This window comes from Anomaloglossus baeobatrachus, chromosome 1 (assembly GCF_048569485.1).
Source record: "Anomaloglossus baeobatrachus isolate aAnoBae1 chromosome 1, aAnoBae1.hap1, whole genome shotgun sequence".
NCBI lineage: Eukaryota > Metazoa > Chordata > Amphibia > Anura > Aromobatidae > Anomaloglossus > Anomaloglossus baeobatrachus.
This window is the reverse complement of record NC_134353.1, coordinates 313,250,839-313,267,591: the sequence shown is the minus strand read 5'-3', so window position 1 is coordinate 313,267,591 and position 16,753 is coordinate 313,250,839.

Genomic DNA, 16,753 nt, shown 5'->3' with positions numbered 1-16,753 from the left:
GGCATGCTCCGATACTCAACTGGACAACAGGGGAGATCTCGTCCTGGGCAGGGTCATGTAAAGAACACCTCGGGACCACCGGGTCACCCACTCCCCTAGACCTGGTGCCACCTGGCCAGACCCTCGTTCTCCCTAGGTTACGGAACGATGTACCTTCCTGGGACCATACCTCCAAGGTCGTGGGCCGCTTCAGGTCCAAAAGGACCAGAGTTCTAGAGGCCAGGCATGATTGGTGGCCGACGGTCGACTCCTCGTCCGACAACCCTGAAGTAGTGAGGTTGGTTAAAACAAAAATCATTCAGGGCAAGAGGTACTTCCTCGTGGAGTGGGTCGGTCGTGGACCGAAGGATAGGACCTGGGAATTGGAGGATCATGTCCACGCTCCGGGTTTGGTAGCAGCCTTTGAGCACAGGCGGCGGGGGGGCCCTAGACGGGGGGGTAATGTTACATCTCGTGGCTCTCCTCTTGCAAGGAATGAGGTGGTCCCCCATTCCTTGTCTGCCGCGAGCCCTCCTGCTCGGCAGCGCCAAAGGCCTGGGAGACTGCAGGTGTTTCCTCCTCCTAGATGCAGCAGAAGGGTGACACCTGGTGGTTTACTCCTTGTAAGGAATGGAGTGGTCTCCCATCCCTTGCCTGCCACGTGTCCTCCTGTTCGGCATCGCAGAGGGTCGGGGTGGTTGCACAGTGTGCAAAGGATAGATGCTCAGGGAAGCAGCAAGACTTCCCTTAGCTCTGCACATTGTGAAACCGAAGATCCCGCCTTTATGACCCAGAGGCAGGATGTTGAGCATGTGCCCCACGTGACGTCTTCTGATTCGCTCACTGGTATCACACGGCCAGATAATGAGGCTGGTGATGTGCTGAATCCTGACTGGCCGGGCCAGGACGTCACAGATCGTTATTGGGTCACATCCGTCTCGCGCCCGCCCTTGGCTGGAGCTACATCTCCTTAAAAACCCCTCCTGCCATCATGGCGGCGCGCGACCATCCTTCTATGTTTGGATGTCTGGCAGCGTGCTGCCACGCCACTGTACAGACGTCATTGGATTTTGCAGGTCTCGCCCCTGCCTTGCTGCTCCGGCAGTATTCCGTTTAACAGGCTGTGTTCCTGTCCCAGGTGAGCTCCTTGAATCTCTGTCGGACTCACCTGGTTTCTGAAGCACACGTGCGTGGGCACCTCTGTGCTACCCTCGTGCCATATTCCTGTGACTCCCGCTGGCACACGTGCGTAGGCACCTCTGTGCGTCCCCGTGCAACAGGTACACAGAGTTGTGAGCCCCGTGCCATACAACCCTCACGGGTTAGGGCGGACAGGTGTACGCAGATCGTCTGTGACATTCCAGACGATCGCTAGCAGCAACCCGCTCACTCTTCTCCCACCATAGCAGCGGTCCCTTACACCGCACAGTGGACCTTGACCGGCGGAAGCTGTCCATATACCATCTTGGCACGCTTCCCCGGGTCCCCCTCGTAACACACCCCGGCACTACCGCACTCATCATCATCCTCGCACATACCCTGGCACTACCGCACTCATCATCATCCTCGCACACACCCCGGCAGTACTGCACTCATCATCATCCTCGCACACGCAGGCACTACCTGAGTGAAGTCTCCGGTGACAGCGTGGCACACTTCAGTTTCTGCGTGGAGCTGACACAGAGCGGTCGTATTCTACGGCGCTCTCTGTTAGGTTCATGTAGCAGAGCTGAAAGCGTCGTGTGGAATACTTCGGACCTGGAGGTGTTTGGGGAGTAATAAAGTGGTAAAAGAGGGGGTTTTTTTTGTCTTTTATTCCAAATAAAGGATATATCGTTGTGTGTGTTTATTTACTTTCACTTACAGGTTAATCATGGAAGGTATCTAATGGGGGACGCCTGTCATGATTAACCTAACCTTATTACCTCGATTGCCACCATACCAGGGCAATTCGGGATGAGCCGGGTAGAGTCCCAGGACTGTCGCATCTAATAGATGCGATAATTCCGGGTGGCTGCTGGCTGATATTGTAGGGTGGTGGGCTTCCCATAACGTGGCGCTCCCCATGCTGACAATACCAGCCTCCAACCATGTGGCTTTATCTTGGCTGGTATCAAAATTAGGGGGAACCACAGGTTGTTTTTTTTTTTTTAATTGATTATTTATTTATTTTAGTGCATGATATAGACCCGCCCGCCGGTGGCTGTGATTGGTTGCAGTGAGACAGCTGTCACTCAGCGTGGGGGCGTGTCTGACTGCAACCAATCATGGGCACTGGTGGGCGGGGAAAGCAGGGAATACCAGATTGAATAATGAGCGGCAGCCATTTTCAAAAGAGGAAAAGCCGCCAGAGCTTTGTGACTGCCGTGCAGCTGATCGGTGAGTAGGAATGAGAGAGGGATTGTGCTGGGGACGCAGGACGCATGCAAATACACAACGTGCGCACATAGCCTTACTGTGAAAAACCAGGCTTTTGGTGATTGAACCGTTATCGAATGTTAACTCAAACTGTCGAATGTGAAGCAAATCGTTTGAGTTTGTCGAACGACTCGAGCACCACCCAAAACAGCTCGAATTTGAAATTTGCGAACGGTTCGATTCGAACATCGCTCATCTCCAATCACTAGTTGTTACAAATATCTGGTGAGAAATTCATATCAATAGCAACTTTAGAAATGTATTAACTTATAAAACTGGTGACGTGTTCAATACTTTTTTCACCCCACTCTGTAGTTGCTTCCACAAAGCTTTGGCGCTTACTATAGGAGAGATGAAGCTAAAGAAATGCACTCTTGAATAACTTGTCTTATATGCCTTTGGTGGGAGTCAGTGCTATGTTACAATTTCTAGTGTAGCGTGGGAGTATCAGCCCTAATCCTTACAATAGGGAACTGTAGCACCCAGAATCATGAGTAACACCATACATCTAATGTGTCACCACAAGGAGCCAACCACTGAAGGTCCACTCATCACCAAAGTATTACCTGGATTGTGCTTTCCTATAACAAGTCCATAAAGTTAACTCTACTCCAGGGACCTGGAGAGGCCCCAAATCTGCTGCTTTACGAGCAGATGAATCCTCCTATCATATTCAAAAAACTGAGTGCACTCTGTGCTGTTAACTACATGAACTTTACTTTTAAGAGATACTGGTTTTTCTTAAGAAAATAAGTATTTTATAAGTTCACAAATGTGTCTAGATTCTTAGAATTGCACTGACATCATGGAGTCTAAGGGGAAAACGTTTTGTCCATGCAGAGACTGGAAAAACTAATCTGGCTGCAAGTGAGGAGTCTTATAGCTGCAATGCTCCTCTGGGAAATATGCAAATTGTCTCTTCAGGGAGGAAGGGAACAAACTCTACCGCCACCTAGCGCCACCTATTGAAAATAGCAATCCTAAAAGTCAAAAGTGACTCTTCAATGAGCCTTGTCATATGACTTAGGATTTATGCCAGATCAGAACCTCAATTTGCAGACACGGTCTTTCGTGGTGATTGCCCCCATCAGTGCAAAATATGAGATTTGATCTGGCTGTATGAGAAGATATAATGGGGTCTAAGGCAACTCTTTGAAGAGTCACTTTTGAAGACATTGTTAGCGGACTTAACGTGCATTGGGGTTGGCAGCCTACCGCATCTGTGAACCATTAACCAAGGTAATTGATTACATCAATTGATATTCATATCTCTTGGCTCTTTTCAGTATCATCATCCTGATTGCAGGAGGATTTTTCTAGAAAGCATTACATTTATCTGGGATTCTTTGTTGCCCTTGCACACTTTATGCTTAATTTAAACCCTCTATATTTATTAGCCATTCATATAAAAATCCTTTATAGACATTACATGCATGCCATAATCTTATGCACTTTATTCAAGCTTTGTTTGTGGTATAGAGTGGCATATATGGTTCTACATGCACTGTCACTTTCAATGGTTTTGATGCCATTAGGGAATATCTCTGTTGTCATTTTTATTCCATGTATGTTATGTTTTTAATAGTGATTTCAATGAAAATATGATATTTTATTCTTAAATTTTGGTTTCCGTCACTATTTCCTTTCTTCGTGGTTTTGCCTACACCTGTTAGGAAATTTTCGATTTGCATGCTCACTTGCAGTGACTAATAACAGTTTTTTTTATTACTAATCACTTTTATAAAAGTACACCAGGTACCACAACTGTAACCTTTTGCTATTGACAATTTTTTGGGACACTGTTTAAGGGTCCAGAAGTTCACTTCAGCTACTATGATATTACTAGCCTCTGCCAGTGGAACTAAATGCCCCAGATGACCTGTCCAGAACATCTCACACCTTCGCAATGGCTGAACCAAAATAAGATCTGCCATAACAGTGGTGAAGATTAAGAAGGTTTTCTGGTCTAAATTAAAAAAGTGTACAGTCATGCTGTGTGACTGCATTCTTGTGAATCCTCCAAGAGCACTGTGCACTGTGAGTATTCGTCGGTGACACCATATGACTGCAGACTTTTCATTCTAGACCATACAACCCCATCAAGAGACATTTTACTAAAACAGACATTTCATATTGAAAGTTTAAGCAGACGTCATTTGCCAGGCTTAGACAGAAGTCTGCATACAAATTGTGCCTGATGTTTGCGAACTTATTAGAATAACTGTATGATAAGTTTATAATAAGTTGCACTGGGAGCCAGAAGTATTTAATATAGATCTGCTGACATTGTTTAAAAAGTATTGCAGAACGATCGGAAACTTTTTGAATTAGCAAAAATGTTAACAAAGCAAAAAGTTAAGTCCTTTTTCAAATTCAACACAATATTTAAAATTAATTAGCTTAGCTATAACTACAGAGGAATTCATTTATTTTATATCCCTACTGTCAAAATAACAGGATTAGTCAAAAGCCATATTCATTACCTAATCACTGAGGTGTGTAGAATTTAAAAGACATTCAAAAAGCAGCAGTGTTTTGCTACAGTAAAGTAAAATATTACATAAAAGCATCAAAAATAAAAGTGAGATGAAAGTCAATCATCATTATCCCACACGTAAGCTAAACTACAGATGGCAGTTGGCAATGAAAAATCCTATTTGAAAGCTTCTCGTTATACTTTTATGTATTTAGTCTCCATGCAACAAATTAGGAACGGATCTTACATTGTTATGTTTACAAAATCATATTATACGTGGGTTTCTATTTTGACTTTAATAATAGGTAATGTATCAAAGGTTTTTAATGTTTACTACCACATCATTTACATTTTTACTTGGTTAAGTTAATCGCCCTGTAATGATTATGTGTAACTTTTTACTTACTTGCAGACATGAAGTTGGAGGGTGAAGTGATGAGCAGTGATGGACGAACCCAAACTGTAAAGTTCTCCGGGAAGTCCATGTTACTGTTCGGGTTCAGCACCCGGGATAAAAAGGAAAAAAAAATAGAAAAATAAGCAAAATGATGATGATAAAATCAAGGCAATTATTCTTACCTAGTTTCTGCGTGGCTGTCACACTGTTTCCTGGTCCACTCATTAAATCTTACAAATATTCACTGCTTTCCCTGCCAACCCTATGTGACAGCGTCTGTGATTGGGTGCAGTCAGACTGCACCTCCACCCTCTGTGCTGGCATCTGTGAGTGATTGCGCTCACACAAGCTGTTTGGCTACCTGAAGTAGCATGTAAAAATAAAAAATTAATTGAAAAAAATGGCGTTAAGTCCCCCGTATTTCGATACCCAGAACAGATAAAGCAAACAGCAGGAGGCTGCAGTCCCCAGCTGTGTGCTTTATCTTCTCTGTGTAAAAAGATATGAGGGAGTCCACTAGGCTTTTTAAAATATTTAAATAAATAATTTTAAAAATGGTGTGGAGTCCCCCTACGTTTTGATTCCCAGCCACGATGAAGCAGACAGCTTGGGGCTGGTATTCTGAGGCTAATGGGTATTGGGCCCTCCCAAGACTAAGAGGTACTTTGCACACTACGACATCGCAGCTGCGATGTCGGTGGGGTCAAATTTAAAGTGACGCACTTCCGGCATCGCATGCGACATCGTAGTGTGTAAAGGCTCGATGATACGATTAACGGGCGCAAAAGCGTCATAATCGTATCATCGCTGCAGCATCGGCGTAATCCATAATTACGCTGACGCGACAGTCCGATGTTGTTCCTCGCTCCTGCGGCAGCACACATCGCTGTGTGTGAAGCCGCAGGAGCGAGGAACATCTCCTACCGGCGTCACTGCGGCTTCCGTAGAATATGCGGAAGGAAGGAGATGGGTGGGATGTTTACATCCCACTCATCTCCGCCCCTCCGCTCCGATTGGCTGCCTGGTGTGTGACGTCGCAATGACGCCGCACGACCCGCCCCCTTAACAGGGAGGCGGGTCGCCGGCCAGAGCGACGGTCGCAGGACAGGTGAGTCCATGTGAAGCTGCCGTAGCGATAATGTTCGCTACGGCAGCTATCACAAGGATATCGCTGCTGCGATGGGGTCGGGTACTATCGCGCTCGGCATCGCATCATCGGACTGCGATGTCACAGCGTGCAAAGTACCCCTAAGAATAGCAGCCTGCAGCCACCCCAGAATTGGCACATCCATTAGATGCGCCAATCCCGGCGCTTACCTAAATCATCCTAATTTCCCTGTAGTGGTGGCAATTGGGGTAGCATACTGTAAAAGATAAATTACAGATTTAATTTGTCAAAAAAATCACAGCTGCCACAAAGTCCTGGATTAGTAATGGTTAGGGGGTCTATGAGACCTCCTAATTACTAATCATGTAAGTAAAAAGAAATAAACACTAAAGACAAAACAATCCTTTATAGAAAAAAACCCACTTGCTCTTTTGTCATTTTATTAAACCCTAAAACACCCCTACAGGTCCGATGTGTACCCCACCATGACATCCCATGATGATTCTGACTGCTGCATTCTGAGGTCACAGTGCTCGGTCACATTAGAAAACGTGACCGATCACTGTGGTGTCTCAGTTACTGTACACTGATGGAGCTGCAGTCGTGTATGCAGTAATGTCAGTGACCTCACTTGCAGTAGGGGGCTGCAAAAGGAAGCAAGAGCAGGAATACTCCTCCGCAAATAAATGTGGATAGGGAAATTACTTAAAATGGTTCTGTCACCATAGTAATCATGGTTAAATAAGGAGTAAATTAATAAAATAAAAATTTTAAGAGTGCCCACATTGAACCTCTTTTTAGCGTTACCCACAGAGCCAAAATTTTAAGAGTTTCCCCACAGAGCCTCTTTTCAGAATTTCTCCATAGGGACAAAATTTTAAGAATTCTCCCACAGAGATTGTATTTTAAGAGTTTGGGGTACTTTACGACTTACAGGAGAAAGAGGCTAAGTGGATTTTAATTTATGACACTTGTATGCCCAAAGGGCTAAATGTGAGAACTGATCTCCTGTATGTCTATTGATCATGTATAATTTATTGCTCTGTTTAATCATTTCTTATCACATGCAGAACTTCTCAGTTGCTTATTACTTACAGACAATTAACCGGATATATCGTAACCTCTAAGGGAGTGTATATCTTAAGGCTTCATTTTTCTTCTTCATGTCTAGGATTAATAACATTTTAGGTTTGAAATGTGTGAGACACAGTTTTTATCTTGATATATCATTGTCACTATGGCATTTTAATTTGATTCAATAAAGAACTATATTTATATGGAGATGTGATGCTGGAACAATTTTTTGTTCCTTTTTAAAGAGTACCGTCACTGACCTTTTATCAAGAGTATCTTCACAGAACCCTTTTTCAGAGTCCACCAAAGACCCTGGTGCAGAGAGGCCACACAGAGTCTTTTTAAGATGCAATGAAAAAAGATGACTGTGGACCCATGGAAGCACCCCGAGAGGGCATGAAAACGGCTGTTGTCCGGCATGTTTGTGTGTTTTTCCCTCCCCTGATGCCCTGATCCGTAACCCGCTTTCCAATAAAGGATTTTTGTACAGCTTCACCGATGAGTGACTTTTCATCTTTTTTCATTGCCTCTTGCATGTGTTTTTGCGTTAAAAGAGCCCCATGGTGGCTTTTTTTTATTTCTTTGCCTGGCTGCTGAAGGTATTAATCATCTGTGAACCGGAATGTTTGATGTCTTTTTACTGGTAATGGTTTAACGGAGGCTCCAGTGATACTGCTTCTGCATATGTGAACAGGGCCCAGCGTTTTCGTCTATGAACCTCTTGAGAATCTGTTTAAGAGTCTGCTGACAGAAGAGTAAGAGGAGTAACCTAACACTGTCCATCACTCGAGCAACATCATGTCCCAAAGCTAGTCAGTAGAGTTGAGCGCAGTTCTAGGTTCGAGGTTCTCCAGTTCTAGGCTCGAGTGATTTTTGGGCCTGTTCTAGATCGAACTAGAACTCGAGCTTTTTGCAAAAGCTCGATAGTTCTAGAAACGTTCGAGAACGGTTCTAGCAGCCAAAAAACAGCTAATTCCTAGCTGGCTTTCCGCTGTAATAGTGAAAGTCACTCTGTGACTCACACTATTATGACATTTCAGTGTATAGTGTGCGTGAACAGCGCGTTCAGATCACTCCTGTTTGTATAATGGCGATCGCCATTTTTTTTTTTTTTCCTTGTCTTCCTTCCCTAAGCGCGCGCGTGTAGTGGGGAGGGCCATTATGTCAGCCAATCCCAGACACACACACAGCTAAGTGGACTTTTAGCCAGAGAAGCAACGGCATGTGTGATAGGATGTCCATGTCACATGTCCCTGCATTATAAAAATGAGTATCTGGCCGTCCGGACGCCATTATCTCTTCTGCGTCCTTGGTGTCAGACATCACTGGCGCAGCTCCGTCCTGAGTCCTATCGCCGATACTGCTGTATACACAGCGCTGGACAGCTTAGGGAGAGCACTTTCTATAAGTCCTTTTAAGGGCTCGTACCGGCAGGGTCAGAGCCATAGGTGACAGGTCCTGAAAACAGAGTAGGTCAGGGATTTCGTCGCTGCATTTCCCCATTAGGAGGGAATAGAAAGGCAGGCTTCCATTCCTCTACCCAGAGCCCCACAACCCTGGCACTGTACCCTCCTGCCCTCTGCACACTCCAACTCATTATGACTAAGCCATTATACTAGCAAACACTCAGTGTACCTAGTGGCATCCTAAACGTGGCTATTGGACTTTTGTCTAGTCACACTAGTGCAAAGGCATTTGCAGCACCTCTACCTGCATTGCACACTCCAACTCATTATAACTAAGCCATTATACTAGCAAACACTCAGTGTACCTAGTGGCATTCTAAACGTGGCTATTGGACTTTTGTCTAGTCCCACTAGTGCAAAGATATTTGCAGCACCTCTGCCTGCATTGCACACTCCAACTCATTATAACTAAGCCATTATACTAGCAAACACTCAGTGTACCTAGTGGCATTCTAAACGTGGCTATTGGACTTTTGTCTAGTCCCACTAGTGCAAAGATATTTGCAGCACCTCTGCCTGCATTGCACACTCCAACTCATTATAACTAAGCCATTATACTAGCAAACACTCAGTGTACCTAGTGGCATCCTAAACGTGGCTATTGGACTTTGCTATAGTCCCACTAGTGCAAAGATATTTGCAGCACCTCTGCCTGCATTGCACACTCCAACTCATTATAACTAAGCCATTACACTAGCAAACACTCAGTGTACCTAGTGGCATCCTAAACGTGGCTATTGGACTTTGCTATAGTCCCACTAGTGCAAAGATATTTGCAGCACCTCTGCCTGCATTGCACACTCCAACTCATTATAACTAAGCCATTATACTAGCAAACACTCAGTGTACCTAGTGGCATCCTAAACGTGGCTATTGGACTTTGCTATAGTCCCACTAGTGCAAAGATGTTTGCAGCACCTCTGCCTGCATTGCACACTCCAACTCATTATAACTAAGCCATTATACTAGCAAACACTCAGTGTACCTAGTGGCATTCTAAACGTGGCTATTGGACTTTGCTATAGTCCCACTAGTGCAAAGATATTTGCAGCACCTCTGCCTGCATTGCACACTCCAACTCATTATAACTAAGCCATTATACTAGCAAACACTCAGTGTACCTAGTGGCATCCCAAACGTGGCTATTGGACTTTGCTATAGTCCCACTAGTGCAAAGATATTTGCAGCACCTCTGCCTGCATTGCACACTCCAACTCATTATAACTAAGCCATTATACTAGCAAACACTCAGTGTACCTAGTGGCATCCTAAACGTGGCTATTGGACTTTGCTATAGTCCCACTTGTGCAAAGATATTTGCAGCACCTCTGCCTGCATTGCACACTCCAACTCATTATAACTAAGCCATTATACTAGCAAACACTCAGTGTACCTAGTGGAATCCTAAACGTGGCTATTGGACTTTTGTCTAGTCACACTAGTGCAAAGACATTTGCAGCACCTCTACCTGCATTGCACACTCCAACTCATTATAACTAAGACATTATACTAGCAATTGATGCTGCCAGTTTAAGGGCCGTAGTTGCATTGTCAGGGATATTTATTCTTTATTATTCTGCTGTTAATAAAGCTAGACCACCACTGCAATCTACACCACCTCTCAATTTTTACTACCACATTTTAAGTGCACAATCTTGTCGCAATCAACATGAGTGGCAAAATGACAGATGCTGGTGGAAAGGGGAAGAGGCGTGGTGGAAAAGGAAAAAAAGGGTTTGTCCGTGGGGAAGGTGGCAAAGCTCCATTATCATCTGCTGAAGAGAGACCATCTACCAGCAAAAGTAAGATGTCTACTACTTACCGTGGACAATCCGATGTGCTCCCTTTTTTACGGACACGAACAACAGAAACAAAGGTAGATGATGGCCAAAAAAGGAAAATGCTTGAATGGATCTCAAGTGATCCAACAAGTGCCCTCTCAGCCACTTCAAGTACCGCATCCAAAAAACACCAGTCCTCTGAGTTGTCATCCCAATCAAACTTGCTTTCTCCCAGCTCTGAAGTCTCCATCAGCCCTGCACAGTATGGTGGAACTGAGATGGCTGAGTCTGCAGAGCTGTTCAGTCACACTATAGCCTGGGAATCAGAGGTCTGCTCCCAAGCTACAGTGAGTACAGAACAGGAAATGGTCTGCAGTGATGCCCAGAACCTTTGTGACTCTGATTCAGGCCGTGAGGACCAAGTTTCTGAGCATAATGTTGACCCTTTGTCACAAACTGTAACACCTGTGGTTATAGACAATGAGGAACATACTGATGAAGATGAGACGCAGATACCCGATTGGGATGACAACTTAAATATTCGGTCAGGGCAAGAAGAGGCTCGGTCTGAGGGGGAGGGGAGTGCAAACACAACAATTGATGATGAAGTTCTAGATCCCACCTACTGTCAACCCACAGTCAGGCACTCGAGGAGGTCAACAAAGGTGGTGGAGGAGGATGCAACTGATGACGAAGTTACCTTGCGCCTTCCTGGACACAGTCGGAGTACTGGTAGCACGTCTACAACTGCATCCTCAGCCACCACTCTGCCTCTGAGCATTATTCGGGGTGGATCAACAGGTCGCATGGCCTCTAAGCCTTGCCTAGCCTGGTCCTTTTTTGACATAGAAAAAGATCGCCCAAATTATGTGATCTGTAAAATTTGTCATGGTTCTCTTAGTAGAGGTCAAAACCTCAGCAGTTTGACAACTTCTTCCATGAATCGTCACATGAATAAATATCATAGGTCCCGGTGGGAAGCTCACTGTGCTGCAATGCGGCCTAGCAGAGCGAACCATCCACGGCCTGCCCCTTCCAGTGCATCCGCGCGCTCTTCATCTTCTAGGACTGTGGGGACAGCTGTCACACCTGTTTTTCCACGCACAACTTCCACCACTGTAACCGCAACAGGCAGTTTGCTTGGTAGGTCGTCAGTTGGTTTGGAAGGGGAAACAAGTGAGTGTGTACAGCTCTCTCAGACATCGATAGCACCAACGTTGGATGAAGGCAACATCATGTCTCCGCCTGCACTTTCCTCACAAACCTGCATTTTTCCAGGGACACCCTACTCAACACCGTCTACACACAGCAGCCAGATCTTTGTCCCTCAGATGTGGTCAAATAAAAGGCCACTTCCTGCGACCCATGACAAAGCTAAGAGGTTGACTCTATCCCTCTGTAAGCTGTTGGCTACCGAAATGCTGCCTTTCCGCCTAGTGGACACACAGGATTTTAGAGACCTTATGTCTGTCGCTGTGCCCCAGTACCAGATGCCTAGTCGCCACTACTTCTCTAAGAAAGGTGTGCCCGCGCTACACCAGCATGTCGCACACAACATCACCGCTTCCTTGAGAAACTCTGTGTGTGAACGGGTGCATTTCACCACCGATACTTGGACCAGTAAGCATGGACAGGGACGTTACATGTCGCTGACTGGGCACTTGGTAACTATGGTGATAGATGGTGAAGGGTCTCCTGCACAAGTCTTGCCGTCCCCACGACTTGTGTGTCAATCCTCTGTCTGTCCAAGTTCCGCCACTGCTTCTGCATCCTCCACCTCATCTGGGTCTTTCACCTCCGCCCCAAGCCTGCCTGGTCAGGCCACCAGCGTTCTCACTGCGCAGAAGGAATCACGCACCCCTCATTACTATGCTGGCAGCAGAGCGCAACGGCATCAGGCGGTCTTTAGCTTGACATGTCTTGGGAATAAGAGTCACACAGCTGAGGAGTTGTGGTCAGCTCTGCGGTCCGAGTTTAATAAATGGTTGTCTCCACTCAACCTGCAGCCTGGTAAGGCCGTGTGCGACAATGCTGCAAACCTGGGTGCGGCCCTTCGCCTGGGCAAGGTGACACACGTACCTTGTATGGCTCACGTGTTGAACCTTGTCGTCCAGCAATTTTTAACACATTATACCGGCCTAGATGGCCTTCTGAACAGGGCACGAAAACTGTCTGCTCACTTCCGCCGTTCAAGCTCCGCAGCTGAGCGACTTGCATCGCTCCAGAAGTCTTTCGGCCTGCCGGTTCATCGCCTGAAATGCGATGTGGCGACACGCTGTAATTCAACTCTCCACATGTTACAGCGACTGTGGCAGCACCGCCGAGCCCTGGTGCAATACGTAATGACGTATAGCTTGAGCCAACGAGATGCAGAGGTGGGGCAGATCACCCTGATGGAGTGGTCTCAGATCAAGGACCTATGCACCCTTCTGCACAGTTTCGACATGGCGACGAATATGTTTAGCGCTGACAATGCCATTATCAGCATGACGATTCCAGTCATTTACATGCTGGAGCACACGCTAAACACTATTCGGAGTCAGGGGGTGGGACAACAGGAAGGGGAGGAACTACAGGAGGATTCATATGCGCAAGGGACAACAACATCACCAAGGTCCAGACGTTCATCATCACCAACGCAGCAGGCATGGGACCATGGGGGACAGGGATCAACAAGGGCGCATAGTAGCAGGCGAAATGTTGAGGAAGGTGCAGGAGAACATGAAGAAATGGAGGACGAACTGTCCATGGACATGGAAGACTCAGCGGATGAGGGAGACCTTGGTCAAATTTCAGTTGAAAGAGGTTGGGGGGAGATGTCAGAGGAAGAAAGAACAGTTAGCACCTCTATGCCACAAACACAGCGTGGACTTGGTCCGCATGGCTGCGCAAGACACATGAGTGCCTTTTTGTTGCACTACCTCCAACATGACCCTCGTATTGTCAAAATTAGAAGTGATGATGACTACTGGATTGCCACACTATTAGATCCCCGGTACAAGTCCAAATTTTGTGACATCATTCCAGCCATAGAAAGGGACGCACGTATGCAGGAGTATCAGCAGAAGCTGTTACTCGATCTTAGCTCGGCTTTTCCACCAAACAACCGTGCAGGTGCAGGGAGTGAATCTCCCAGTTGTAACTTGACAAACATGGGACGGTCTCGTCATCTTCAACAGTTTACCCGTACCAGTAGGACTGTATCTGGTGCTGGTAACAGCAATTTTATGGAATCTTTTCATAATTTTTTTAGACCCTCCTTTGCAAGGCCACCAGAGACAACAAGTCTGACACATAGTCAACGGCTGGAGAGGATGATACAGGAGTATCTCCAAATGAACATCGATGCCATGACTTTGCAAATGGAGCCTTGCTCCTTTTGGGCTTCAAATCTAGAAAAATGGCCAGAGCTCTCCAGTTACGCCTTGGAGATTTTGTCGTGTCCAGCTGCCAGCGTTGTCTCTGAACGTGTCTTCAGTGCTGCTGGGTGTGTGCTGACAGATAAGCGCACGCGTCTGTCCAGTGACAATGTGGACAGACTGACGTTCATCAAAATGAACAAGTCATGGATCCAGAAGGAATTTACTACCCCTGTGTCATCCTGGGGAGAGTAAATGCTTGTGGATTTGGAATGTGCTTGATGCAAATCAAAACATCCTGTTTGCAACTGGGGCACAACTGCTGCCACTGAAGGGGTGGGTGTGTGTGGGGCCCAATTTTTTAAAAAAAGGGAGACTCCGCTTGGAGTAACCCTTGCTTGCTGTGTTTTTTAAAAGGAGCCAAGATGAACAGAGCTGGGATCAGGAAAGACTTTGCTACCTACCCTGGTGTCATCCTGGGGACGGTTAATTATGGCGTATTTTTGAATGTGCTTGATGCAAATCTAGCTGTGAAGTGTACAACTGGGGCACAACTGCTGCCACTGAAGGGGTGGGTGTGTGTGGGGCCCAATTTTTTGAAAAAAGGGAGACTCCGCTTGGAGTAACCCTTGCTTACATTGTTTTTAAAAGAAGCCAAGATGAACAGAGCTGGGATCAGGAAAGACTTTGCTACCTACCCTGGTGTCATCCTGGGGAAGGTTAATTATGGCGTATTTTTGAATGTGCTTGATGCAAATCTAGCTGTGAAGTGTACAACTGGGGCACAACTGCTGCCACTGAAGGGGTGGGTGTGTGTGGGGCCCAATTTTTGGAAAAAAGGGAGACTCCGCTTGGAGTAACCCTTGCTTACATTGTTTTTAAAAGAAGCCAAGATGAACAGAGCTGGGATCAGGAAAGACTTTGCTACCTACCCTGGTATCATCCTGGGGAAGGTTAATTATGGCGTATTTTTGAATGTGCTTGATGCAAATCTAGCTGTGAAGTGTACAACTGGGGCACAACTGCTGCCACTGAAGGGGTGGGTGTGTGTGGGGCCCAATTTTTGGAAAAAAGGGAGACTCCGCTTGGAGTAACCCTTGCTTACATTGTTTTTAAAAGAAGCCAAGATGAACAGAGCTGGGATCAGGAAAGACTTTGCTACCTACCCTGGTGTCATCCTGGGGACGGTTAATTATGGCGTATTTTTGAATGTGCTTGATGCAAATCTAGCTGTGAAGTGTACAACTGGGGCACAACTGCTGCCACTGAAGGGGTGGGTGTGTGTGGGGCCCAATTTTTGGAAAAAAAGGGAGACTCCGCTTGGAGTAACCCTTGCTTACATTGTTTTTAAAAGTTGCCAAGATGAACAGAGCTGGGATCAGGAAAGACTTTGCTACCTACCCCGGAGTCATCCTGGGGACGGTTAAGTATGGCTTATTTTTGAATGTGCTTGATGCAAATCTAGCTGTGAAGTGTATAACTAGGGCACAAGTGCTGCCACTGAATGGGTGGGTGTGTGTGGGGCACAATTTTTGGAAAAAAGGGATACTCCGCTTGGAGTCACCTTGCGGTGTTTTACATGATTTTAGAAGGGCGTGCCATGCCTATATCTGTGTGTCCTCCACTTTTTCCTTGTCCTGCTCTTTTGTTTTCGCATGAGTATATGTCCTTGTCACTTTCCCATGTGTTTGTGTTGTGTTGTGAGTTGTTTGTCACCTTTTGGACACCTTTGAGGGTGTTTTCTAGGTGTTTTTCTGTGTTTGTGAATGCCTGCCATTGTTTGCTATGCGGTTCGAGTTCGGTTCATCGAACGTTCGACGAACCGAACGCGAACGGGACTTCCGTTCGACGAACCGACCTCGAGCCGAACCGCGACCGGTTCGCTCATCTCTACTAGTCAGACAAAAAATTCTCCACAAGAAGTGATGGGCGGACCCGTATTGTAAGAGTCTGGATCTGTGTAGTTTCAAACTTACCCAAGTGTCAGGCCTGGGCACGAGATTCTGAGTGTTGATCCAGATCCGGCCACTTAAGAAATAAAAAAGAAGGAAAAATAAAGAAAATAAGAATAAAGCAAGTGCTACATAATTAACGAGGCTCTCTTGTGGTTGTATACTGTTCTCGCGGCCACCCATTCACTCCTGGGGCGCGCCTACTAGCCTCACGAATATGCACTGCTTTCCCTGCCCACCTGCATCTGTGATTGGTTGCAGTCAGATGTGCCCCCAGTCTGTGTTTCAGTGTCTGCCTACAACCAATCAGAGGCGCTGTCTGCGAATCTATATCGTACAGTAAAAATAAATAAAATATTTGTCATAGAGTCCCCTCATATTTTGATACCCAGAACAGATAAAGCATATGGCTACAGGCTGCAGCCCTCAGCCATGCACTTCTCTTGGCTGTATATCAAAATAAAAGGAACTGCATGAAAATTTTTTAAAAAAAATATTTAAATAAATAATTTAAAAAACAGCATGTAGTCTTCCAAATTTTGATACACATCCATGATAAAACCTACAGCTGGGAGCTGGTATTCTCAGGTTGGGGAGACCCATGCTTATTGGACTGCCCCCAGCCTAAAAATAGCAGCCTGCAGCTGCCCAGAATTGACGCATCCATTAGATGCGACAATCCCAGCACTTTACTCTACTCTTCCCGATTGTTCTGGTACAGTGGCAATCAGGGTAATAAAGGG